We start from the raw sequence: 26680 nt of genomic DNA, 5'->3' as shown, positions 1-26680 counted from the left end.
CTCCATTTTGCTGCTTGCTCCCCATATCCCTTGATTCCCTGAGACTCCAAAAACCTGTCTATTCCAGCCTTAAATGTATTCAACAATGGAGCATCCGCAACCCTGAGGCAGAGAATACCAAAGATTCACAACTCTTTTGAGTGAAGTAATTTCTTCTCTTCTCAGGCCTAAAGGATCAGCCCCTTATCCTGAGATTGTGCCCCCGCCTTTTAGATTCTCCAACTAGAGGAACACTCTTTCAGCGTCTACATATGAAGCCCCTTCAGAATCTTGTAGATTTCAATGAGATCGCCTCCCATTCTTCTAAACTCCAGTGTATATAGGCGCAGTTTGCTCAGCCTCTCATCTTAGGATAATCCCCTCAACCCAGGGACCAATTTAGCGAACCTTTGCTGTACTGCCTCCCATGCAAGTATGTCTTTTTTTAAATGTGGAGACCAAAACTGCACACAATACTCTACATGTGATCTCACCAAAACATTACAACGGTAGCAAGACTTTTTATTCATTTACGGGATGCGGGCATTGCTGGTTAGGCCAGCATTTATTGCCCATCCCTAATTGCCCTTGAGAAGGTGGTGGTGAGCTGCCTCCTTGAACTGCTGCAGTCCCTGTGGTATAGGTGCACCCACTTCTTTATTCCTGTACTCCAATCCTCTTGGAATAAAGGCAAATATGCCATTTGCCTTCCTAATTGCTTGCTGTGCCTGCATGCAATATTTTTTGCATTCCTTGTACAAGCACACCCATGTATCTTTGAACATCAACCTTACAAGTTTTTCACCTTTTTGAAAAATATCAGCTTTTCTATTATTTCAACCAAAGTGAATAACTTCACACTTCCCTTAATAATCCATCTGCCATCTTGTTGCCCACTCGCTTAACCTGTAAAAAATCTCTTTGCAGCCTCTTTGTCCTCCCCACAGCTTCACTTCCCACCATGCATTGTACCATCAGAAAACTTAGATGAAGAGACAGTTATGTATCAAGTTATTAATATAGATTGTAAATAGCTAAGACCCCAGCACTGACCCTTGTAGTTCTCCACTATTCACCACGTGCCAACTTGAAAATGTCTCATTTATGCCCACTTTCTGCTTCCTGTCTGTTAACCAATCCTCTATCTATGCTAATATATTACTCCCAACACCATGAGTCCTCATAATCTTGTCTATTAACCTTTTGTGTGGCACCTTATCGATTGCCTTTTGGAAATCCCAGGTATACTACATCTACTGGTCTCCTTTATCAACCTTACTAGTTACATTCTCAAAAATTTCCACTAAATTTGTCAAACACGATTTCCTCTTAGTAAAGCTATGCTGACTTGTTCTAATCATATTATGCTTTTCTAAATGTATTGTTAACTCTTCCTTAATAATAGATTCCAGCATTTTCCCAACAACTGATGTTAGGCTAACTGGCCTGTAGTTCCATGTTTTCTCTCTTCCTCCTTTCTTGAAAAGCGGAGTAACATTTGACAACTTCTAATTTGACGGGATCATTCCCAAATTTGAGCAATTCTGGAAAACTACAGCCAGCATATCCACTATCTCTGCAGTTATCTCCTTTAGAACTCTTGGGTGTAGGTCATCAGGCCCCAGGGATCTGTCAGATTTTAGTCCCTTAAATTTCTCCAATACTTTTTTAATGTTAATTTCCTCTCTTTAGCCCCTAGGTTACCGTTTATTTCTGGAATGAAACTTGTGTCTTTTACTGTGAAGATGGACGCAAAATATTTGTTCAATGCCTCTGTTATTTCCTCATTCCCCATTATAATTTCTCCTGTCTCTGATTCTAACAGATCAATGTTTACTTTAGCTACTCTTTTCATTTTTATATATTAATAAAAGCTCTTACAATCGATTTTTATTTTACTGGCTCGTTTACTCCCATTTTATTTTTTTCCCATTAATCAATTTTTTGGTTGTCCTTTGCTGGTTTCTAAAACACTCCCAATCATCAGACTTGTTACTTTTTTTTTGCAATATTGTAAGCCTCTTTTTAAATCCAATACTATGCCTAACTTCCTGAGTGAGCCACGGGATGGGTCTTTTTTGCTGAGTTTATTTTTCAGTGGAATGTATTTTTGTTGGACATTTTGAATTGTTTCTTTAAATGTTTACCACTGTTCATTTACAGCCATAGATTTTAGTCTATTTACCCAATTTACCTCAGCCAGTTCTCCCTTCATACCTTGTAATTAGCTTTAAGTTTAAGATTCTTGTTTGTGATTAGAGTACGTCACTTTCAAATTTAACATGGAATTCAATGATATTATGATCACTATTTCCCAGTGGATCTTTTAATATGACATTACTAATTAACCCTGCTTCATTACACAAGACTAGATAAGACACCTTCATCCCTAGTTGGCTCCAAAACTTATTTCTCCAAGAAACTGAAAACATTCCACAAACTCATCATCTGGATCACTCCTGCCAACTTGATTGTCTCAGTTTATATGAAAATTAAGGTCCCGCACAATGATTAAATTGTCTTTGTTACAAGCTCCAATAATTTCTTGTATAATGCTCTGTCCAATGACCAAAATAACTACTATTAGGGGGCCTATAAATTACTCCCACCAGTCTTTTTTGACTCTTGCTATTTCTAATTTCTACCCATACTAATTCTACTTCAAGTTCTTCTGAGGCCAGATCCCTTCTCTCTAAAGTCTTTGTCATCCTTTACAATCAGGGCTACCCCTGCCCCTTTGCCATTTTGTCTATCTTTCCGAAATATTATTTTCCCTGGAATATTTATTTCCCAACCTTGATCACCTTTTAACCGTGGCTGTGTAATGGCGATTAGATCCAATCATTTACCTCTATTTGTGCCACTAGTTCATCTATCTTATGTGAATGCACAAAGCATCTGCAATAAGAACTTTTAATTTCATTTTCTTACTTCTATTTCCTACACTGACCTTATCTGTTGTTGTACATTTTATTATTAAATTTTCTGTCCCTTCCTGTCCCATTCTTTTCTGTCCTGTCCCTTTTAGATCATAAGATGTAGGAGCAGAAGTAAGCCATTCAACCCATCAAGTCTATTCTGCCATTCAATGAGATCATGGCTGATCTGATAACCTGCAACCCCACTTACCTTTACCCACATTGCTAAACTGCTCCGATACCTTGATCTTTCTCTCTGGATTTCTAAACTTCCCTTCACCCAAACCATCACTGACCCTTGCTCAAATGAAGAATGGGGTCAAACAAAGCTGAGTCATTGCACCAACTCTATTATCCATCTTCCTTGCTGTAATACTGCACCTTGCCTCCAAATTACCCACAGACATGGAGATAATTTACAGAACAGAGGGAAACTGTTCAACTCACACCACCTTCAATCCAAAACCAAAATCACTCCAACTTCAGTCACTGAGTTCCAGTATGCAGATGACAGTGTGCATGCTCACTCAGAAACTGAGCTCCAGTTCATTGTCAACTCCTTCTCCGAAGCATATGAAAAAAATGGGCCTTGTACTAAACACTTGGAAAACGAAAGTTCTCTTTCAACCAGATCCCACAGCACAACATCTCCTCCCATCGAGTAAGATGAACGGTGAGATCCTGGAAAACGTGGACCATTTTCCATATCTTGGGAGCCTCCTCTCGACAAAGGCAGATACAGACGACCAAATTCATTGTTGAGCTGCCACATTGGAGACAGGCTTTGACTGACTGAGCAAGAGTATTTTGGACCAAGATCCCAAACTTGAGACTAACCTCATGATTTACAGGGCAGCAGTGATCACCGCAATCCTATATGCTTTGGAAACTTGCGACAACCTACAGCAGCACCTCAAAGCACTGGATAAGTACCACTAGTGATGCCTTTGTAAGATCCTCCAAATACTGTGGCATGAGCAGCAATCCAACTGCAGCATCCTTCCCCCAGGCCAACATGCCCAGCATCAAGGCACTGATCACTTGAAACCTATTCTTCTGGGCAGTACATGTCACTGGCATGCCTAACACCAGACTCCTAGAGCAACTGTTTTACTCAGAACTCTGTCGCAGCATGAGACTCACAGGAGAACAATGGAAATGCTTTAGGGATGTCCTCAAAGCATCCCTGAAGAGGTCAAACATCCTCACCAACTCATGGGAGTCCCTAGCTTGTAATCAAGCAAAATTGTGAATGCTCATTCAGGGAGGCAGTGAACACATCAAGAAACTTCAGGAACATGCAGAGGCAAAGTCAAGGAATCCAAAGAGCACACAAACCTCTCAACAACTCATCTACCTGACCCTCCAAGCACCACCTGTTCTGCATGTAGCAGTCTGCAGATTGCACATTGGACTTATCAGCCATCTTAGAACCCATCAAACCAGAGTGGAAACAAGTCATCCTCGATCCTGAGGAACTGCCTAAGAAATAAATTTGAACATGTAATCCAGACTGTAACTCCAGTGCTGTGGGAGTGCTGCATTGGAGCTCTTTCAGATGAGATGTTAAATTAGGGCCCTATTCCCCTCCCTTTCCTTTTGGTGGACAGAAAAGAACCCCCCCCTCATCACTCTGAAGAAAGATGTAGCTCATTGCTGTTTGTGGAATTTTGCTGTGCACCTCCTACATTGCATAAGTGAGTACACTACAACAAGTACTAATTGACTGTAAAAACTCTTCGGGACCTGTTGAGGTGGGGAAAGGCAACTTCTTCCTGGTTGCCTCTTCCTTACCTCTGGCTGTCCTCGGTGGGCGAGTCCATTACGTGGGGATGGGGTCCTTCGAAGGTTGGAGTGAACCAAACGGCGGCGGCGGCTGTGGTTACTGCCCGGCTGGAGTAGGATACAGGAGCTCAGGATGAGGGGAGCGACCTCAACGCGAATAACTTGTATGCAATAGGTACGGAAACCCCGACAGAATGAAAATCAACCCCATTTCACTCACTCCACCCTATCTTTTACCCTCTCTGCTTTCTTTCGGTCGCCGCATCACTGCTAACGGATTCGGATGTCTGTCCCAACAAGCCGCTTCATAATTAAACAATAAAGCAAATGGAGTTTACTCTCCCAAGCGGGTCCAGGCCTGGGCATATGCCTTCAGTCCCCCTCTTTTTGTATGTTTATATATTTTTAACTCCTCTCTCACACAATCAGCACACGGAAGGTTTGCGCCGACCCCTTTTTGTTTAGGAATTGGAAGCCGCGTCGGTCGATTTCCTCTCCGAGGTGATTGTTTGTGTTCGTGTTTTTAAATTTAAAAGTTGCTAACGGCTCCGACCGGAACCTTCTGGGGTGAGATGGGAGGAGGGGGTGCTTCGCGCGCACCCCCTGGCTCGAGGCGGCGAGCGACCTGATTGTTGGGAGCGAGGGGCGGTTGAGGGAGACCCGCCCCCTTCTCTCTGCCTTCTGTTGTATGCTGTGTCCCGGATGAGCCTCACGTGTGCTCAGTGGGGAGTGGCAGTCGCTTTATTTCCCGTCCATTCTGCTCTTGTATCTTTTAATTTTTAGCGGAGGCTTTGAAGTTGGGATGGAGTGAGTGCAGGCAGCAGTTGCGAGTTTCCTGTTTGCTTACCTACCTGGCACATTAAATCTCAGTTGCATGTCATACCTTACCCTTACGACCTGTGTTCTGCTGTGGCTGCAAAATTTCACACAATCTGCGCCTCCTCCCACCCCCCATTTGCAAGTATTTTGTAGCTATTAGATTGTGTGGTTAAAATAATTTTGGGGGAGGAAATAGTTATTGTTTCTGCACTTACTATTCGTAAATCAAATACTGCAACTCCGCAATAATTGTAAATATTCGATGTTACTTCAATCTGACCTGAAATAATATTTGTTGAAATATTACATATCTTTATTCCGACCCAGCCCTTTAAAGCGACAATGAAACTGAAGAAAGTCCACTCCGATTCTGAATGTGTAGGTGTACATCACGAAATAGGTCAGGTTCATTAATTCCTGCTGGTTTCCAGAAAGTATTGTTGGAACGTTACTAGACATTTAAATAGATAATAATGACCATTCTTTTTAAGATAAAATTGGTGCCTGAACTGCTGATCAAGACATAGGCCAGGAATTTCAGTAGCGAACGAATGGAACTCACTGTTATGCTTACAGCTGTCTACAGATTTTCAAGGGCTTTTGTGATTGGCGATCTGAAATAGTGTGTCGCACTCTCAGACAAATTTTTGATCTCTTGAAAATCGAGGGATATTAGGAGGGGATTTGTAAGTGAACTTGACGCAGAAAATCAGCCATGATCATATTAAATGGTGGAGTGGGCTCAAGGGATTATATTGTCTACTCCTGTTTAAGAAATAGGAGCAACCTATGGCCCCTCTAACCTGCTCTGCCATTTAATAAGATTGTGGCTGATCCTTGACTCAACTCCACTTTCCCATGTTGGCTAAGTTCAGGCAGTACTTCCAATACATCCTTTGGGATTCTAAACTGGATTGCCAGTTGCCAATCTTCACCTAAAATATTAAGATTTGGATGAGTTGGGTGTCCGTTGGGAGAGAATATACATCTGATGTTGGGAAATGGAGACTTTGTGTGGATTTATCAATAGCCTGATTTGGAGACATCTGGATACAGTGGTTTTCTTGTATGTGTTAGAAATCTGCCAACCAAGAAAAATAATCTTGTGAATTACTTTTGAATTATAAAGGAGAAAGAACTGCTCAAGGAGAGCATTTTCCATATAATGTATATGTAATGTAATCTGCCATACCTTGCAGAATAAATGACCATATTACCCCTATGGTAGGATGTGGCCTTGTTTTTGTGAAATATTTCTGACCCTATGGAAAGCTGGAATTTAGGGAATTCTCTGTCCCGAGTTGTTCCATGATGCTGTATAAGATGTGCTCCAAAATGCAAGTGCAATAGCACTGTAAGCTACAGGAGGGCAATGAAAACTCAATGGTGGGTCACCATAATGCTGAAAATATGCATAGACACAAATTGCTATGATTGATGCTAATGGATCATTTTTAACAAGTTCAGGACATTCCTTTAATGAAGTGGAGGTATTTACCCATTTTAAAATGAGTAAGTTTAATACCTCTTAAGATGGGCAAGCAAATGTCAAACAAACAAATCAGTGTGAGCAGTGACCTTTAATGTTATCTATCTTCGTCATATCTCTTGATAAAGTACCACAGTTTCCTGCTATTTATTAAAGAGAACAGTAGTGGACTACTTTGTCCAGATAGCATCCCCTACTCATCATTTGTCCTTTTTGTAGAAACAAGAACTTAACCTATGCTATTCTGTAGCCTGTACAATCTCTTCATTTGGCTAACAATCTGTTGATATTTTAAACTTGGATTAATATCCAGTGTGCATTAACTGTTTTTCAGTGCTGCATTCATAAGGTTTCACATTAAGAGCACAGCAGCAAAACATTTTCTTAGCTGTTTTGGATATTGTTGCTTAGTTTGAGACTAGCAGGAGGTGCCTGTGGCAAATTCAAGGATTTGTGCATGGACAGAAATGCAGGGTGTTAGGTATTCAAATTCTGTAATTTTTTCAACTTGTACAATCAATACCCTCTGTCTGGGATTGACTGATTTCTTTGCTGCTTGTCCTCTTGGGCCTATGTATAAAAATACAAATGATGCATTGTAGACTGCTGCATTTATATAATTATTTTTTTGCTGATGTCAGTGATCTGTCCTCGAACATAAATTTCTTTCCCAGCTATTTGGGACAAATGGTATCTCACAATTTTAACATTATTGCAAACCTTCCAACTCTCTGAACAACCACACACTTACCTCATCAGTTTATAGTTACTTTGTGTAGAATATAATAATTGAAGATCTGTGCCAACCACAGCTTCTGTGGCCTAAAGCAACACTTGAATGCCCAGAAATTTTGTTTACACTTCATGCCTTCAGCACATGCCTAAGTCTTCATCCTCAAAAATTTCTTGAGGTTCGAAGGTGAGTTACTTCACCAACTACTTAACCTGGTTGTTTGTGCTATATTATTCCCCCCACCCAGCAATCAGTCAGCCTGTACTTCAAAGTTATTGAGGAAAGGTCAGTGGCTATAAATAGAATTGTGCATTTTTGAGCATTCTTAATGTTGTTAAAGGCCAGAATATTTGAAACTCTGAATGTAATAGGATCCTTATATTGACAATAATGTGAAAGGAGAGTCTTTGAGAAGTATAATGAAGCAGAGTGCTTCAAAAAAAATGATAAAAGCAATAGTCATTTGTATTTAATCAACACATCTTTATTTGCTGTTTGTCAAATGCCATACACAATCTAACCTGTCCTGAAATGCAACATTGCAAAACATGTAATTGCTTCATTTGCAGGTGACGTCTCTCCTCAGGCACCATGCCCTTAGAGGGTGTTGCCAATCATGGACTTCCATATGTTGACTCATGGCTATACGTGCAAAGTATTGCAGTGGTTTGCCGTTGCCATCTGCAGGTTCTGGCTGACCAGGAGACTCTCCTGTTCTTACTGCCTGCCGCAGGCATGTTGGAAGGATTTGCAGGTTGATAATCAACTTGTTTGACCATGTTATAAACACACCTTCCGTGACCAAGTCCCAGAGTGAGACTCGAACCAGAGTTTCTGGCTCCGCGGTAGGGATGCTACCCACTGTGCCACAAGACCTCCAGAGGTGTCACCATTGCAACAAAATTGCTGTATGCATAAAGACAGTGCATCTAAGCACCTTAAAAATTTTATAAGCATGCAAACTTATTAGGATTATTGGGACCAGTAAAATTAAAATTGGTACTGCTTTCTGTAATGTAGTAAGGATTTAAACCAGTAAGTTATTTCTAGATGTATTTATAGAGTTTTGGAAGTGGTCTGATTCCTAAATGTCTGGTAAGACATAAATGTATGTTTCATAGTTTCTATGAGTGTTGCTTTTGGATTGGCTGTTTCTTGCTTGCTTTTTGCCATCACGCAGGTGAAATTATACATGATATTGGTCAGTTATTTTATTTCAATCTTCATATTCTGCACAGAAAGGGTACGCTAGTATTTTTGATAATTTGTTTGTGGAGGCCACCCTCAGTGTTCTCTTGCTGCCTTAGGTAATTGCTGTACTTATCATCTCTTTTATAACTTGCTGCCTTGTGAAGTGAGATGGGTTAATGTTGGAGAAATTTTCTTTTTTGCATGTTACTGCTGTTTACTGTAGTAACAGCTATAACCAATATTTAGAACACAATATAAGTTGGTAGGAACATCAGTATTCTCATAACTCAATAAAATTGCAACAGGGTTAAGTAGAATTTAGTTCTTTTAAATGTTCTCACATTCTAAAAAGCATATACTGTATATTTTACGAACATCAATCACTTCAATTTTCACACATATTCATGTTATAAGAATGATTGTGATTTAAAAAAAATCTGGTTGGCAGTGAAAATAGGTACTATAAATTTAGTCATTTGGTAGTACAGAACTTGAGTATTTCTGAAATAGGAGACATGTCTAAGCTTTTCATCCTGCGCTCATCAGGACACTTTGCAAGAATACCAATATATGGGGAAATAACAATTTATACTGCATGTGAAGAGAATGCTGATTGGTTGGCAAGTGGCATTGCCATGGAGAATGCACCACCGATGGCGACTGACAGTTAACTGCCAAGCATTGTTTGAAATTTAAACCAGGCAGCTTGACCCTGATTGGTCAAGGCATTGCCCTGAGGAATGAGTTGGCGAATGGCTGTCACTTATTTTGTTTAGCTGAAACAGGTGCAATGTGTGTACATGTTCTTTCTGTTTGCAAAGAACAGGGTGCTGCGTATTAATATGTGTAGCTTTCAATACACGCAAATGCGCCACACCACAAGCCTGACTGACAATCTCAAATTGGTTGTCAGCATAATTCTGAGCACACAGAGGACTATACAGCAAATGTTGTCCATTCGCGGAATTGCACCTAATGTTGGATACTGTGTTTTGAGTTTTGCAAGCGCAGGCTGATTGGATATGGCCTGCCCGTTGAGAACAGCAGCTGGGACATGCTGTTTGAAGTGATCCACCAGTCCTTGGGACATACGGTCTACATACCTAGCATCGCACTGGCACTGAAATTCATATACCACATTACTCATTTGTGTGATAGGCAGATCTTTTTGGATTGATGGCAGCATCCTGTTAGTGGTGAATACCACTCGTGTTGCTACTGCATAGTAGCAGCTTGAAACTGCTAACTTTGCCTGTTGCTCAAATGTTTGAGATACCTTGCTCTTCCAGGGTAATCTGAGGTAGACTGGGCACTTTTCAGGGCTGAAAGTGATGGCCTTAGACCCGTTCATGAGTTTACGTGATATAAAGTGCAAAATGATTTGATCAGGGTAGCCATTATCCTGCAGGATGCCTTTGAAGTGCCCGATTTCGGCATCAAGCTTGCATGGTGAGCAAATGGCTTGAGCCCTGTTTACAAGGTTGCAGATAAGACCAATCGTACAGCGTGTGGAACTGTAAGAACCCCAATGCATATATTGCCTAGTAAAGGTAGGCTTGCGGAAGACCATGGTAGAGAACCCCCTGACAGATTTCTCAACTAGTGCCTGATTGCTCAATTTCAAAGGTGAATTTGAGCGCAGGATGGAGCCCATTAAGGTTTGAACTAAGGCTGTAATGATGCCAGGAGCTGAGTGACCCTGGCAGAACCCAAGCTGAGCGTCAGTTAGCTAAGCAAGTGATGCTTGATGACCCCACTTATCACTTTACTGATGATTGAGAGTAGACTGATGGGCAGTAATTGGCTGGGTTGGATCTGTCTTGCTTTTTGTGTACAGGACATACCTGAGCAATAGCCTGGTAGGTTCTAGTATTGTAGCTGTAATAGAATAGCTTGGCTAGGGGCAAGTTCTGGAGTACAAGTCTTCAGTACTATTGCCGGAATATTATCAGGGCCCATAGTCGTTGCAATATCCAGTGCCTTCAGCTATTTCTTGGTATCACGTGGATTGAAGACTGGTATCTGTGATGCTGGGGACCTCCGGAATAGGACAAGGTGGATCAGCAACTTGGCACTTTTGACCGAAGATTGTTGCAAATACTTCAGTCTTATCTTTTGCACTGATGTGCTCAACTCCCCAAGATTGAGGATAGACATATTTGTGGAGCTGTCTCCTCCAGTGAATTGTTTAATTGTCCTCCTCCACTCATGACTGGATATGGCAGAACTGCAGAGCTTAAGTCTTGACCTGTTGGTTGTGGAATCGCTTAGCTCTGTCTATTGCTTTCTGCTTATGCTCTTTGGTGCGCAAGTAGTCCTGTGTTGTAGCTTCACCAAGTTGACACCTTTTTAGGAATGCCTGGGCTGCTCCTGGCATGCCCTCTTGCACTCTTCATTGAACCCTGGCTTGGAGGTAATGGTAGAGTGGGGGACATGTCAAGCCATGAGTTTACAGATTTGGCCACATTGCCTCATGGTTGCCCAGTCTTGAATTGCTAGATTTGTTTGAAATCTATCCCATCTATTCCATTTAGATGAATGAATAAAGAAGACAGTTTATCTGTGCATTTCTCTGACGTCAGTAACAGTGATAACAGAATAAACTTGATAGACTTTGTACATTATTCTAATAAAATATAATTGCACTTGCATGAATTGAGCAATGATTGCACAGAGAAGAAATATATTTTTGGTTAGCAAAATTGTTTAGATATGACATAAGTAGGTGATTTTTGAAGGAATTGTTTGGCTAGACTGTTAATTTATCAATTTATTTTTCATTGGAGTTTTGCATTGCAGACTCATTGGTGAAGATTGAAGGGTATAGAATTAGAGGAGCATAGCAAATTGGATTTAAAGCTTTTAGATAGGAGGAAACGGAGAGTAGGAATTCAGAGTGCCTGGTAGTGGATAACTTTCCCGTAGGATTCTGACCTGAATCTGTTTTTGTTCACTTTGTGTTTCACTGATTTGGAATAGTCTTGGCAGAAGGAGTAAATTTGTAGACAATACTGAAATAAGAGGCACAATAATTCTGAGGACTGTAATATTGCGAGGCAATGTTGGTAAGACAGTGGAATGGGCAAAATTGTGGCAGGTGAAATTCCGTATCAATAAATGTGAGGTGGCCTATCTTTTAAAAAAATATATACACTTTGGGGGAAGATGATGATGTAGAAGAGTAAAGAGAGATTTGGGGGTTTAGGTCCACAAAACTGAAAAGCAGCACCTCGCGTGGAATATTGGGTTTTATGGTAAGAGGTATTGAATATAAATGGTGAATTTATATAAAACTTCTGTGAGACCATAGTTGTAGAACTGTGGGCAGTTTTGGACTTCACATTATAGAAAGGATGTTAAATTGACAGTCTAGCCATTACAATTCCTACAAAAATTCATCTGCTTATGTCTTATTTCTAAACAATTTTTCAAACTAAAGAACTTCTCTGTGCAATCATTGCTGCCCATCAGTGTTATGAGGAAGATGCAAAGTGGCATCAAGAGATTTGGACAGACTTAGTGAGTGGGCAAGAACAGGGCAGATGAAATACAAGTGGAAAAATATGAGGTTATCCACTTTGATAGGAGGAACAGGTGTGCAGAGTATTTTTTAAATAGCAAGAGATTAGAAAGTGTAGATGTACAAAGGGATCTGGATGTCCTTGTCAGTAAGTCACTGAAATTTAGCATGCAGGTACAGCAAGCATTAGGAAGGCTAATGGTATGTTAGCCTTCAATGTGAAAGGATTTGAAAACAGGAGTAGTGAAGTCTTGCTTCAATCTTATAGACCTTGGTTAGACCACACCTGGAGTATTGTGTGCAGTTTTGATCCCCATACCTTAGGAAGCATATTATTGCTATAGAGGGAGTGCAATGATGGTTCACCAGACTTGTTCCTGTGATGGTGGGACTGTCCTATGAAGAGAGATTGGGAAAACTGGGCCTGTATTTTCTAGAGCTTCGAACAATGAGGTGATCTCATTGAAACCTACAAAATATTTCAAGAGATAGACAGGGTAGATACAGGTAAGATGTTTCCCCTGTTGGGGAGCCTAGAACCAGGGGACTCAATTTCAAAGTAAGGAGGAACTCACTTAGGACTGAGATGAGAATTTTTTTTACTCAGAGTTGTGAATCTTTGGAATTCTGTACCCTAAAGGGCTGTGGAAGTTCAGTCATTGAGTATGTTTAAAGCAGAGATTGACAGATTTCTAAATACCAATGACACAAAGGGATATAGGGATAGTGTGGGGAGAAAAGCGTTGGAGTGAATGATCAGCCATGATCGTATTGAATGGCAGAGCAGGCTTGGTAGGCTGATTGGCCTACTCCTGCTCCTGTGTTCCTATGTGTGCGTGCTGGCATGGTTGTCATTGTGTTAAATGTTCCCTTTGTCTCATATGAAGTTGGCATCACTTTGTAATTAGATCACACCATGACTTGCATACTCTTTATTAAGCCATGACAATGTTTTCATCTGACTCTTAACTGAGCTTTGGGGACTTCTAAAGTAAGGTGAATATTGTTTTATCTTTTCTAAACTTAACAAAAGTTGATTGATCTTTTTCTTACTGGATTGTAGATGCTGCTCTAATTTTGGCTAAATTTATTTTCACTCGTGTCTCAATGCATGATTCAGAACAAGAGAATCAAGAGAGCCCCAGCTGCAAATTTCTCTTGTGCGAAATACATAAGTAAGAAAGGTTTGTATTTGATGCATTTATCTCCCTAAAACATCTCAGTGCTACACTTGTATAGGAGCAGGAGTAGGCCATTTTACCATTTGAGCCTGCTGCACCATTCACTAAGATCATGGCTGATCTGGTTCTGGTCTCATCTCCACTTTCCTGTCTGCCCCCCAATAACACTCGACTTCCTTGCCTAACAAAAATCTGTCTAACTCTGCCTTGAATAAGTTCAATGACCCAGCTTCCACTATTTTCTGAGAAGACAATTCCACACACCAAGCACCCTTTGGGAGAAAAAAATTCTCCTCATCTCCTCCACAGGAGGAAACATCCTCTGGGTATCCACCCTATCAAGTCCTCTCAGGATCTTATGTTTCAATAAGATCACCTCTCATTCTTGTGAACTCCAATGGGTATAGGCCTAACCTGTTCAATCTTTTTTCATAAGCCAACCCCTTCATCCCAGGAATGAGTCCAGTGAACCTTCCCTGAACTTCTAAAGCAATTATATTTACTTTTTAAATGAGGTGACCAAAACTGCACACACTACTCCAGATGTGGTCTCACCAAGGACTTGACATTGAGTTATTATGTAGGTAAATGTGACCATTTTGCGGACACAATCACACAAACAATAATAACATGAATGATTAAGTGAAGATCTGTTTTTGGTGGCGTTGGCAGATATAGCGGACAACTGGTTTAACCATTCACTTCATAAAGCACTGGAGCAGCCTTCTTTCGTCTGCCAAAAGTGTTTGTTATTCCAAGATCACCCTGAAATGCCAAGGTAACCCTTGGCTTCTTTTCTCTACTACAACTATCTTCAGCCCCACACCTCTAACAACATGTGCAAAGAGCTCATGGACTATTTTGTCACTTCTTTAGACCATTCGATCAGTTGCCTCACCTGGTTTCTCCTTTCCCCGAACCCAGCAGGCCAAACCTCCTGTAAAACTTTCCCTCCACACCGCGCCCCCGCCCCCGCACTGCTGTCCTAGTCCTGAACTTGTATCTTTCTCTAGTCTCCCTCTGATCTCTCCTCATGCCCTTGCCAAACTCATCTTATCCATGAGACCCTCCTCCTGCTTTCTCAACCTTCGTCACACAGAACTGCTGACCATGCAGCTTCTCTTCCTGGCTCCCATGTTAGCTCTATTTCCCCTCTATTTGCTAGTTGAAATTAATTTTGGCCATTTGCATTTAATACTAGGTTTGGAGACACATGGGACAAAATTCCTCATTATTTCGCCGTTGGCGGAATTTGTGATCTCTCTCATTGGATATAAAAATGGCTGGTATGGAAAGTGCCATGATGTTGGTGCAAAGGCTGCATTTTAAATATTTGGTTAAACAATATTAAGGTAATTCAGAGAAACTTTACTCTGCATCTGTCCCATGTTACACCCAATCTAGGGATTGCTTAATACTAATGGCCGAGGTCTGAAGTGAAAAACAATTCCATTCTTGGTACTTACTGCTGCTACTAAAACTATTACTATTACTTGCATTTATGTAGAAAATGTCACAAGGTGCTTCATAGAAGTGCAATTAAGAATGATGGCAAGTCAAAAAAGGCCACATTATTATGGGTGACGAAAAGCATGCCAAAAAAATAGGTTTTAAGGGGGAGAGATTAAGGGAGGGATTGCCAGAGCATATAGCTGAAGGGACAGCTACCAAGATGGGATGAAGGGAGGGAGGGGTGCGCAAGAGGCCTAAGTTGAAGGAGTATGAGTTTTTGAGGTGTGGTGGGGCGAGGTGGTATGGGGGTGTTGTAAGGAGATTAGGGATAGGGAGGTCGAGGCTATTAACATAAGGGGGAGATTTTTAAATTGGAAGCACTGGGAGATTGGGAGTCGGTATAGGTCAGTGAGGACAGGATTGACATGTAAGCATATTAAGTAGGTCCTTGCCTGAGACAGTGGCCAAGGCAAGGGATGGAATGGTGGTGAAGGTATGGAGTTTGTGATGGGGGTTGACAATATCATGGTTTCTGTCCTCTTCTCAGTGTTGTAGCTCATCCAGATGGACAAGCTGTCAGACAGCACATAGGCAGTGGAGGGAAGACGAAAGCTGGTGGAGAGCTGGAACTGGATGTCGACAGGGTACTTGTGGAACCTGACCCTATGCCTTTGTTGCTAAAGGGTGGCATGTAAATGAAGAAGAGGGTAGATCTTTTGGGAATTCCAGAGGTCATGGTGTGGTGGCACAAAGAGAAACCATTGCTGGAGACGCTCTGACAATGATTAGATAGGTGAGAATGAAACCATGTATGGGCCGTTCCACAGAGCAAGACAACAGAGGAGAAATATTGGAGGGAAGAGGAGATAATGGTCAAGCATGTTGAAGGCTGGCAATAGATTGAGGAGGGATAATGCACCATGGTCATGGTCAGAAAAGAAGGTAATTTGTGACTAATTAAGGCCATTTTATTGCTTTGCAGCTATGAAAATTTGATTTGGGAGATGAAAGAGTGGGCTTGGATTCGGGAGGTGATAACATGTTCAAGGATTTTGGGAGATGAAAGGAGGTTGGAGATGGGGCAGTGATTTGCAATGACAAAAGTCTATAGGCTAATGTTCTGCACTGAGCACAAAAAAAATCAACAATTTTCAAATTGTCGGTTCATGTTTACTTTGCAAACATTCTGTTCTTGGGATCTGGATTAGTCAGCTATGTTCTCTTTCCTTAATACCTACAAATTTGCCCTTAGTGTTCTTGTCCTGAAATTAAATCCTTTTGCTATTTGAGGAAAGCTATAAGCTTATGAAAAATAAATGAGAAACCCTACTTGTGATCTCCTGTGATTCACTCAGGAGTAAGAGAAAGGTGTGGTTTATGCACCACTCCCAATCTCTGTCCCCATGGATCTTGCTCTAAATTTACACCATATCTTCACATATTTATCCTAAAAAGGGTGAAAACTAGTAGCCGTTCCACCCCTGCATTTAAAAGGATCAGTTTAAAATTTATATGTAGGAAGGCATTCACATGAATCTTCTGGGCTGTGTTAATTGAACATGCCATTGTGTCTAAAAAGAATTAAACAAAGCACCATCGGCAAAGCATTGTTTTCTGCTTCATGGTGTCATTTGTTCAGGAGTGCAGGGTATATTAGCCAATCGGTGTCTTGAATATTACATCCATCAGTGACTTCCCATTCAGTTGGATTAATCTGTTTTTATTTATTCTCTTGATAAAGTCTTTTTTGGGGTCCATCGGATGTGATGGTCCAGTTCTTTGTAACGGTAGCCCAGAGCTCTCAATGTGCTGCAGAGTAAACTGGGTATATTTTCTTCTCTCAGCATTCTTGCCTGGTGTTGGTTGATGTTTTGTCATTGGGCCCTGTAATATTAGAGTTACATGCAGTTCCAATATTGGGCATCTTTAAATCAATTCTATTTGTGTCCAAGCGATGCACTGATGAAACTTTCTGCTATTTCACTGGCAAATCTGAGAGACTGAATATTTTACTGATGACAGTGATGCCTGGCCATCTAATTTTCCCAGCAGGGATTCATTATTTTGTTATAGCATTGCTGCATTTTAATACTTGAGGACAGAAGCCCTTCCTTCTACCTCATCCATTCTTTTCCTAGTGCAAACTGTAACTGGCATTTAACAAAATGAGTTCTTTAATCAATTTTTCCTGATTCCCAGTGATGTAGCTCAATTTTTCCAGTTGTTTTGCTTTCCATAAGCATTTCATAATTTTCATTTCCTTTTTGGTTTGTTTTGAGCGTTGTTCCTCCGCTTCTGCAGTTTTGTCAGTACATAGGAGGTTCTTCTCAGTCACGGGTAGACTAAAAACTTTGATATTGGTTCGCGGGTGAACTGAACCGCGTCATGTGTGGTGGGGGGGTGGAGAAATTCTTGTGACATTATAGATAATGGACACCTCTAACTGAGCTAGACAGTTGCAATTGAATTGAGTGGTTCAGGTGATGTAATAAATTGAGTGAATCTTCAGTGTATTATGAACGTCAGTGGAACTGTAGCATTAGATTACCACTTTCAATTTAGTTAAAGATAACCTTTTGTTATAACGTGTGTGTTTATTTTTTAAATTAATTTTCTCGTTATTCATTGGTGCTTCCAGTGCTGTATGGTAGTAGTGGGATATGATATAAACCAAAGAATATTGCTCATTTTATTTTACAGGATCAGAAGGTCATATGCTTAAACCATTGATACAAATTACTTTGAAAATGCAACCTTTGGTAAGGTTGTCTATAGTTTAATTGTTATAATTGTTCTCAAGTTAAGTGATATACAGAATTCAGGAGGGTATGAAATTTGAAATCAGAATAAACACATACTGCACACTGAATCATGTATTTATGCTTGCATAAGCTTTTTAAATGTATAACAAACTTCTGGTATTTCTAATTATATTACTGTTGCAGTGTTCTTTCATGAGTGAATGCTGCTGCAATTGGGTAAACTTTTGTTCTTCTTTGGAATTTGGGTTTGAATCAGTTCCAGGTTGAAGGGATGAAAAGGAAATGAGTTTGGACAATTTAGATCCAGTTCCTGTCGCCATAAATTCAAACGTTAAACCACATCTGACACTAACAATGAATGGAAAGAAAGAAGAAGTTCTCCACTGGTGTACCATTGGGGTGCTTTTGTAAGCACTGTTATGATGCATTGTTGTGATGAACAAAACAGAGCTTTATTTCAGACCTGTATCTGAATTGGGGAGCGTTTGATGTAGATAATAGGTGCCAAAAGTGGAAAAGTTTTAATTTTATATTGCAAAAACTAGATGTAGCACTATCATCTGGATGTCTTTAAACTTGTTTAGCTAATGTTGCAGCATCGAAGAGAATTATGCTCGCACTCGTGGCCATGTGTTGTGAGGATTGAAGGAAGAGAGATTTTAAATTTGCATAATCTGTTGTGCGGGATCTATGTTTGAGCATTTTAAAGCAGTTGCATATCAAATTTGTGCCTGGTTAATTCAAGAATGCTAAAGCTAAAAAAAAACCTAATGTTATATATTGGCATTACAAAACTTAACAGAAAGTAGAGATCGCAGATGTAAAATCACTGGTGTGTAAAAGGGACTTCAAAGCTAGTCTATTAATTACCATTTTACCAAACTCAATAGCTAAGGTCTTGCAGTTTAATATCACTTCATATGTATTATGCTAATAGATATTATGTTGCAACATCCTTCATTCGTTCATTGTGTCTTGTTAGCTTGCCAGAATATTACAGACTAATTTTCCGTGGTAACAATGGAAATTGTCTTGGAATTTTTGTACATGAAGCAGGAATTAAAACATATTTCATCTTGTCTTTTTATTTGCATTTATCCATGGCTCAACAAGGAAACCATCTGTTTGTGTACAAAATGACTAGTTCTCGAAAATATAGTTCAAAGAAATGGATTGTATTCAATGTTGTATATTGAGAATACATAGCATGTAAAATATTCTACAGTTGGACCCGTACATGCATCTCTCCATCTGAACACCCATTTCTTTGAGATGTAAATACTGTGCTATTTATATTTCACGTCATTGTTTTCTATTCCTCAATCCTTACATGCATTTCATGTTTTAGTTTAGCATTACAAAAGAATGCAGATCTTTTAATTATCAAATACATCCTAGGCTTGTATAGTTTACCACATGCAAATAAGGATTATAATGCATTGTTTATAAAGCAGATTGACTTCAATGGATGAAACATATACCAAGAATGAAGATAATGTCATTTTGATCAAAAGGATGCTGTACAGTTGTGCAGTGTGATGGATCTTGAACTCGAGTTGAAGGCTATTGATTATCTTAACACCTAGTATTTGGTTTTAGATTTCTGATTTAAAAATTAAGTCTGCCGCATTTAAAAAAGAGCCTGAAGAGTGGCTTGTATTTTTTGCTCTGAGGCAGTATATTTACAGTTAAGCTAATTTTAGTTTTATAAGTTTCAGTATGCACTAGTGAGAGAAAAGTGTGCACTAAGCATTTTCACAGTAATCACGAGATGTCAAAAAAACTGCTCACATCTGCATTTACTGATTATACATGGTGTATTCATTCATTTGTTTCCACTATAGCCTTAGTGGGCCATTGACATCGTCTTGTTTCTTCTCTGGCTTTCTTCAAGCCTCCCTCAGTCTACGTCTCAACGAGTCTTTTGGGCTGAATGAGTAATTTAGAGACCCAGTGTAATGCTCTGGGGAGACAGGTTTGAATCCCACCATGGCAGATGATGGAATTTGAATTCAATAAAAAGCTGGAATTAAAGTCTATTAATGACCATGAAACCATTGTTGATTGTCGGAAAAGCCCATCTGGCTCACTAATATCCTTTGGGGAAGGGGACCTGCTGTTCCTACCTGGTCTGGCCTACATGTGACTCCAGATCCACAGCAATGTGATTGACTCTTATCTGCCTTCTGAAATGGCCTAGCAAGCCACTCAGTTGTATCAGACCGCTAAAAAGAATGAAACCGGATGGACCACCCGGTATCGACCTAGGCACCGGAAATGACAATGGCAAACTCAGCCCTGTCAGCCCTGCAAAGTCGTCCTTACTAACATCTGGGGGCTTGTGCCAAAATTGGGAGAGCTGTCTCACAGACTAGTCAAGCTACAGCCTGACATAGTCATACTCATGGAATCATACCCTACAGATCGTGTCCAAGACACCACCATCACCACCCCTGGGTGTGACCTGTCCCACTGGCAGGACAGACCCAGCAGAGGTGGCGGCACATTGGTATACAGTCGGGAGGGAATTGCCCTGGGAGTCCTCAACATCGACTCCAGACCACATGAAGGCTCATGGCATCAGGTCAAACATGGGCAAGGAAACCTCCTGCTGATTACCACGTACTGCCCACCCTCAGCTGATAAATCAATACTTTTCCATGTTGAACGCCACTTGGAGGAAGCACTGAGGGTGGCAGGGGCACAGAATGTACTCTGAGTGGGGGACTTCAATGTCCATCACCAAGAGTGGCTCCGTAGCACCAGTACAGACCGAGCTGGCAAAGTCCTAAAGGACATAACTACTAGACCTGGTCTGCAGCAGGTGGTGAGGGAACCAACAAGAGGAAAAACATACTTGACCTCATCCTCACCCACCTGCCTGCCACAGATGTATCAGTAGGAGTGACCACCGCACAGTCCTTGTGAAGATTGAGGATATCCTCTATGGTGTCACGTGGCACTATCACCATGCTAAATGGCATAGATTTTGAACAGACCTGACAACTAAAGCCTGGGCATCCATGGAGCATTGCAGGCCATCAGCAGCAGCAGAATTGTACTCGACCAAAATCTGTAACCTCATGGCCCAACATATCCCCCACTCTACCAGTACCACGAAGCCAGGGGATCAACCCTGGTTCAATGGAGAGTGCAGAAGGGCATGCCAGGAGCAGCACCAGGCATACCCAAAAATGAGGTGTCAACCTGGTGAAGCTACAACACAGGATTACTTGCATGCCAGACAGCATAAGCAGCAAGCGCTGGACAGGGCTAAGCGATTCCACAACCAATGGATCAGAACTAAGCTCTGCAGTCCAGCCTCATCTAGTCGTGAATGGTGGTGGACAATTAAACAACTCATTGGAGAGGTGGCTCCATAAATATCCCCATCCTCAATGATGGAGGAGCCCAGCACATCAGTGCAAAAGTTAAGGCTGAAGCATTGGCAACAATTCCCAGCCAGAAGTGCCAAGTCATTGATCCATCTCAGTGTCCTCTGGAGATCCCCAGGATCGCAGATGCCAGTCTTCAGCCAACTTGATTCACTCCACGTGATATCAAGAAATGGCCGCAGTATAAAGGGTAGAAGCTGCCTGGTTAAAATCTTCTAGTTTTGTGCCTATGCAATGAAAACACATTGGCTATGACCTCATCAGTCTGTGTGAAGTGTGTTTAGGGTGATGGCTTTTTGTGTGTAGCGTGTGTGTGTCAGTTTTTTTGAAAAGAAACTTCTGTTGCTAATTTATGTTGTTGTCTTGTGCCAATTTAAATACTGTGGTGTCTAGGAAATTAATGCTTTCCTTGTGTGTTGTGACTTTAAGTTTAATGGAAGGGTGATGATTATTGAGGATATTGATGAATTCTTTTAATTCTGCTTCTGTCTGAGTTCAAATACCCATATCAATACAAATACCAGAAGGCAGTGATAGATACCTGATAGTATCATCTAATAAAGGGGTAAGTGAGAAAAAAAGGGCCCCCTGAAAACCAAAAGGTAACCCCTAAAAATCAAAAAGCAGCCCTTGAGAAAACCTCAAGGAGAGCCCTCGAAAAATACTTATTTAGACCCCTGAGCATCATCTTTTAATAATGCATTGTGTTTTAGATCTGACCACAGATCTAGGGCTAGAAATTGGTCTTCATAGCACCCAGTTTTCTGTCGCTAGTGGTGCTGTTTTGTACCCCATGCATGAACAAGTGTACAGTTCTGGTACAGAACTATGGCCAGATGCCATTTTGGTAAAAGTGTCCCTTACCCATGTCTGTAGCAAGCATTGGGCCATTGACAGATGCAAATTCGTGACCTAAATGTCTGTTCAGCTCCTTGCAACTTTGGTTTACGCCTGAGGCAGCCAGACCAGTGCTGATCACCTCTAGGAAAACCAATGGTAAATAGGAAGGAATTAAATAAAGTATTTACTTACTATAATCACTCTTGTTGCCAGTCCCAATACCTCCAGTCTCACTCCCGAATCTGACCCTGCCTCCTGGCTCCAACTTCCGCACCTCTCACTTGGACAGCATTCCCGACTGCCACCACCCTGAAAAATACTCCATATCCCTCCCCACTTCCCTGACAGTCCTCTGATTGCACTCCAATACCAACTTTTAATCTGGATGCCCCCGCTCCCTTGCCAGACAGCCCTCCAGTCACACTCCGAGGCCAGGTGTTCCATCATTTTAACATCATATGCCTGATTGGATTATCTAATTGTTGTCTTCTGGTTCCCATAAGTTGAGGGGAGGGTTTGCACAGCAATTGCACAGAAGTGCAAACTTCCCCTGGGCAATTGCTCTGCACTGGGAACCATCCGAAAATGCGATTTAAAATGGTAAACTTTGGATGGTTCTGACTAGGTTACACCAATAGCTTCCCAAAACAAGTCAGAAGGATTAGAACCACTTCTAGGTTCTGGGTAACGATTGTACAGATCCAGGGGCTCCCCCCGCACCCCGCCACCCACCACTGACTACCCACCCCCACGGGACTCTTCCCCGCCCCCTTCCCCCCCCAAGGGACTACAACCCCCAAAATGAACTCCTCAATCCATGGGATTCCCTTACCCCCAAGGGAACTCTTTCCCCCACCATGCTCTGGCCATGCTCACCTCTCATCCCCACCCCCTCCCCTTCACTCTTCCAGGCACAACCTGAGCTGACCTGGCCCGACAAACCCCGCTGATCTCCGACCTTCCCCCTGCCTTCGATCTCTGACCTTCCCCCAGCCCTGACCCCTCCCTCCAACCATACCCTCACCTCCGATTTCTACCCCCTCCCCCCCCCACCCAAACCTCTGATTCTTCCCCACTCCCCCAAATCCTGTCCGTTTACCTTAAATACTCACCTTCTCCCTGGCCTGTCATGGACTTTTAATCTTCAAAGGACCTTTAACTTAGCTGGTTTATGGCAGCTGTGCTGTAAAAAAAGGGCATGGCTTCCTTCCCTTTGACGCTGGGCCCTGGGGACGTGCTGCACTGCCTGATCTTGCCCGGCCTGAGTAGGAAGGCTGGGGGAGATAGGATCGAGAAAAGATTAAGGTGAAAAACTGAGAATGGAGTGGCAATCCGACGCTGATTGCCACTCCAAGGAAGTTCAGGCCCATTGTTTCTTGGTACATGACTACAGTGCAGCAGTAAAACGTGGCACCCTGGATGTACATTCTCGTAACAATTGGTTCCTATTTCTTTACAAATCATATAATAATATAACACTAGTGGAGTGGATGCATCTTTTATGTTCTGTATAACGTAGGCACCATTGCAAAATGTCTAGCAGACTGTTGTTAAAGCTAGAAATGGTTTCATCCTACTCATTTCAGACATCCAAGACTGTCCTTGATAATTCTGTTGCTTTTTGTGTTGTAAACTTCAAGGTCTCCATGGTAGACCCTTTACTAAGGTCAGAGCATGTTGTGGAGTCTAGGGACAAATAGCAAAATGAGTAGCAAGCTGACAAAACAGAAAATCAGCATTGCTGAAAAAAAGTGACTATTTTTGTCGAAGCTTTAAATCTCTTTTTCAGCAATCCTCAAGTTCTGTACTACCAAACAACTGAAACAGAAAATGGAGTGTAGGGGGTTAAAGGCATGCACTCAGATTGATAGAAGGAGGGAAGTTGTATTCCATAGCAATCAGTGCTCGGATCACTGTTGTCCACCACTTATGATTTGGATTCTGGAATCAGAAGTGTAATATCAAAATTTGCACATGAGACCAAATTTTTGGGGGGGGGGGCGGTGGGGAGGGGTGGGTGCTGTTGTTAGTCCTGATGAGCACTGCGACAAAGTGCAAGGTGACATTAACAAACTTGTAGGATGGGTGTGTAAATAGCAAATGAATTTCAGTACAGACAAGTGTCAGGTGGTGCATTTTGGTCAATGAATTAAGGAGGCCACCTTGGAAAATAAATGTCTGAATTGGGTAGAGGCGCAGAGGGATTTAGGGATACAGATTTACAAATGATTAAAAGCAGCAATGCAGGCTGCCAAAACAAAAAAGAAATGAAAAATAACTGGGGTTCTGTTCTAGAGGAAAATAATTCAAAAGCAGAGAAGTTTTGTGTTAAATATGTATTGAATGTTCGCTGAACCACACTTAAGCATACCATGTGTTCTGGTCTCCGTATTACAAAAAGGATATAGAAGCACTGGAGAACGTGCCAGAAAAAAGTTAGAGCCATCAGAACAGCCTAAACAGCTGGTGCTATTTCCTGTAGAAAAAAAATAGGTGACTTGATAAAGGACTTTAAAGTTATGAAGGGGTTTGATAGGGTAGAGGTAAAGTGAATGTTTCCATTTGTGGTGGAATCCAGAACTAGGAACCATAAATATAAGGTAGTCACTAATAAAACCAATAAAGAACTCGGGAGGAACTTGGTTTTCACTGAGTAGTAAGGATGTGAAATTTTCTACCACGTGGAATGGTTAAGGTGAATAGCATAGATGGAGTTCTGTATACGTTAGGGAGAAACGTACAGAGGGTTATGTTGATAGGTGACACGCAGCAAGGTATCTGAAGGTTTTTGTGGAGTGTAAGCACTGGTATAGATCTGTTGGGCCAAATAGCTGTTTTGGGCTTTAAATCTTTTGTGTAAGATGTACTTAATTATATTTTCATTATTTAAAGTGTAATGAGGTTCCTTGCCATCTAAGAGCATAAATGAAGAATGGTGACTTATAGATGAACAGCTGTACCTGGTACGATTTTTCTGCAAGAATTGGAGCCTCTAGGAAAAGAGGGGAGAAAATTGGGGAAATCCCCATTCCAGAATTGGATAGCAATCTTTCAGTCTGAACAAGCTTCAACAGTTTCCACAAAGAAAGACAAAACTCAACTGCTGAAAGAACTGTACTAGAATAATATCTCTGTAACCTAAACCAATGATTTTAATGGAATTTCAATATCACCTTATAAACCAATTTCTACGCATTTGCATTTTAGTTGTGGAATGGTATGTTTTATGTGAAGCTTTCTGTTAGCCACCAACTAACTAGAAAATTTCAAACAGTTTAGAATGTATGAAGTCGTATGTATTCACTAATCTAAATATGTGCAAGACTGCAGTGTGTAAGTAAGCTATTCAAAACTTAAAAGTACCACAGGTTTTTGTGCTAATGGTCAGCTTATATTGAAGAATGCTTCTGGAACCTTAGGTTCTGGATGCCCAATAAACAGCCCCTTTCGTATTGCAGAGAAACAATTGCTTTGCACAAATTGGCCACTGTACCTTCCCCAAAGTTCAGATGGATTAGAGAGCAAAACAGCTTCCTTGGTCAATGCAGGTGAGCTGAGCTGCTTGGGAACATGGCAGCCTCAACCTCTGACAAGGCCACTCCCACTCTTGTTGCTGCCAGGAGACGTCCTTGAAAACAACTTTTTTAGTTTTCTGAATCTGAGACAGCACCACCACCATCTTGTTTACCATGTTGTCTCTGGCATCAGGACTCCAGCAGTTTGGCAACATGTTATGACATGAAACAGAGTTCAGGTTCATAATCCCTGTAATGTGATCAGTAGTTTCAGAGAAGCAATGTATTAAAATATAATTTCATTTCCCATAATATCTTTGTGGGTTAATATTACTTCATAGGTTTAAAAGGAGAATCTGATTTCTTGAACTGTCCTATTTTTGATGTACCTGCCATATCTCTCTTATATATTTTGACACATTTCATTAAAAAATACAGCCCAACGCTTGCTCTACCTGATCAGGTTTGAATGTTTGTTTTGCAATTCATTGACACTGCTTTCATGAAGAAGATAAATTTACTTTAGCTAGAAGACATCAATTCATTAGATTGAGTTGAGAGGCTATTTATTAGCAAGTGATTTTCTAAATGTTTAAACGGAAAAAGGCCATCAGAGAGACTGATCGCTAATTCATTGAACCAGTTTTAGTTAGAAGATACACATATTTAACGTACGTTTTAGAAACTAAGATGTCTAATTTCAAAGCATTTTCAGAAAATGAAATCCACCATAAAATGCAATAGAAATTTCAAGTCCTACTTAGAAATTGAAAGAGTGAAATAACTTGCAGACTGATGATTTATTTACAATTTAATGCTTTGAAATGATTCGTACCTCTTTCAGTGGGTTAAGAGCATAAGACATAGGGGCAGGAGTAGACTATTCTGTACTTTGAACCTGCTCTGCTATTCAACAAGGTCGTAGTTGATCTTTTATCTCAACTGCCCCTTTTCTGTGCTATCCCCATAGCTCTTGATTCTCTTTGTAATCCAAAATCTATCCATCTCGACCTTGAATATACTCAAATGACTGAGCATCCGTAGCCCTCTCAGGTTGACAATTCCAAAAGCTCACAACTCTCTCTCGTGAAGAAATTTCCC

The 26680-nt window shown here is 41.1% G+C and overlaps 1 protein-coding gene and 1 long non-coding RNA gene across 2 annotated transcripts in view; both read left to right on the top strand.

Annotated features, from left to right (window-relative positions):
* The window catches only part of LOC144697809 (E3 ubiquitin-protein ligase RNF38-like), a 218338-nt gene that overhangs the window by 65022 nt on the left and 126636 nt on the right, over positions 1-26680 (top strand).
* LOC144697821 (uncharacterized) overlaps positions 4566-26680 on the top strand; it is a 46969-nt gene continuing 24854 nt past the window's right edge. Inside the window, exon 1 of the long non-coding RNA XR_013580429.1 lies at positions 4566-4857. This is a non-coding gene — a long non-coding RNA (uncharacterized LOC144697821). The remainder of the gene's footprint in view (positions 4858-26680) is intronic.

This window comes from Cetorhinus maximus, chromosome 2 (genome assembly GCF_964194155.1).
Source record: "Cetorhinus maximus chromosome 2, sCetMax3.hap1.1, whole genome shotgun sequence".
NCBI classification, from domain to species: Eukaryota; Metazoa; Chordata; class Chondrichthyes; order Lamniformes; family Cetorhinidae; genus Cetorhinus; species Cetorhinus maximus.
The sequence above is the reverse complement of the archived record's forward strand: the minus strand, read 5'-3'. Positions and strand labels throughout refer to the sequence as shown.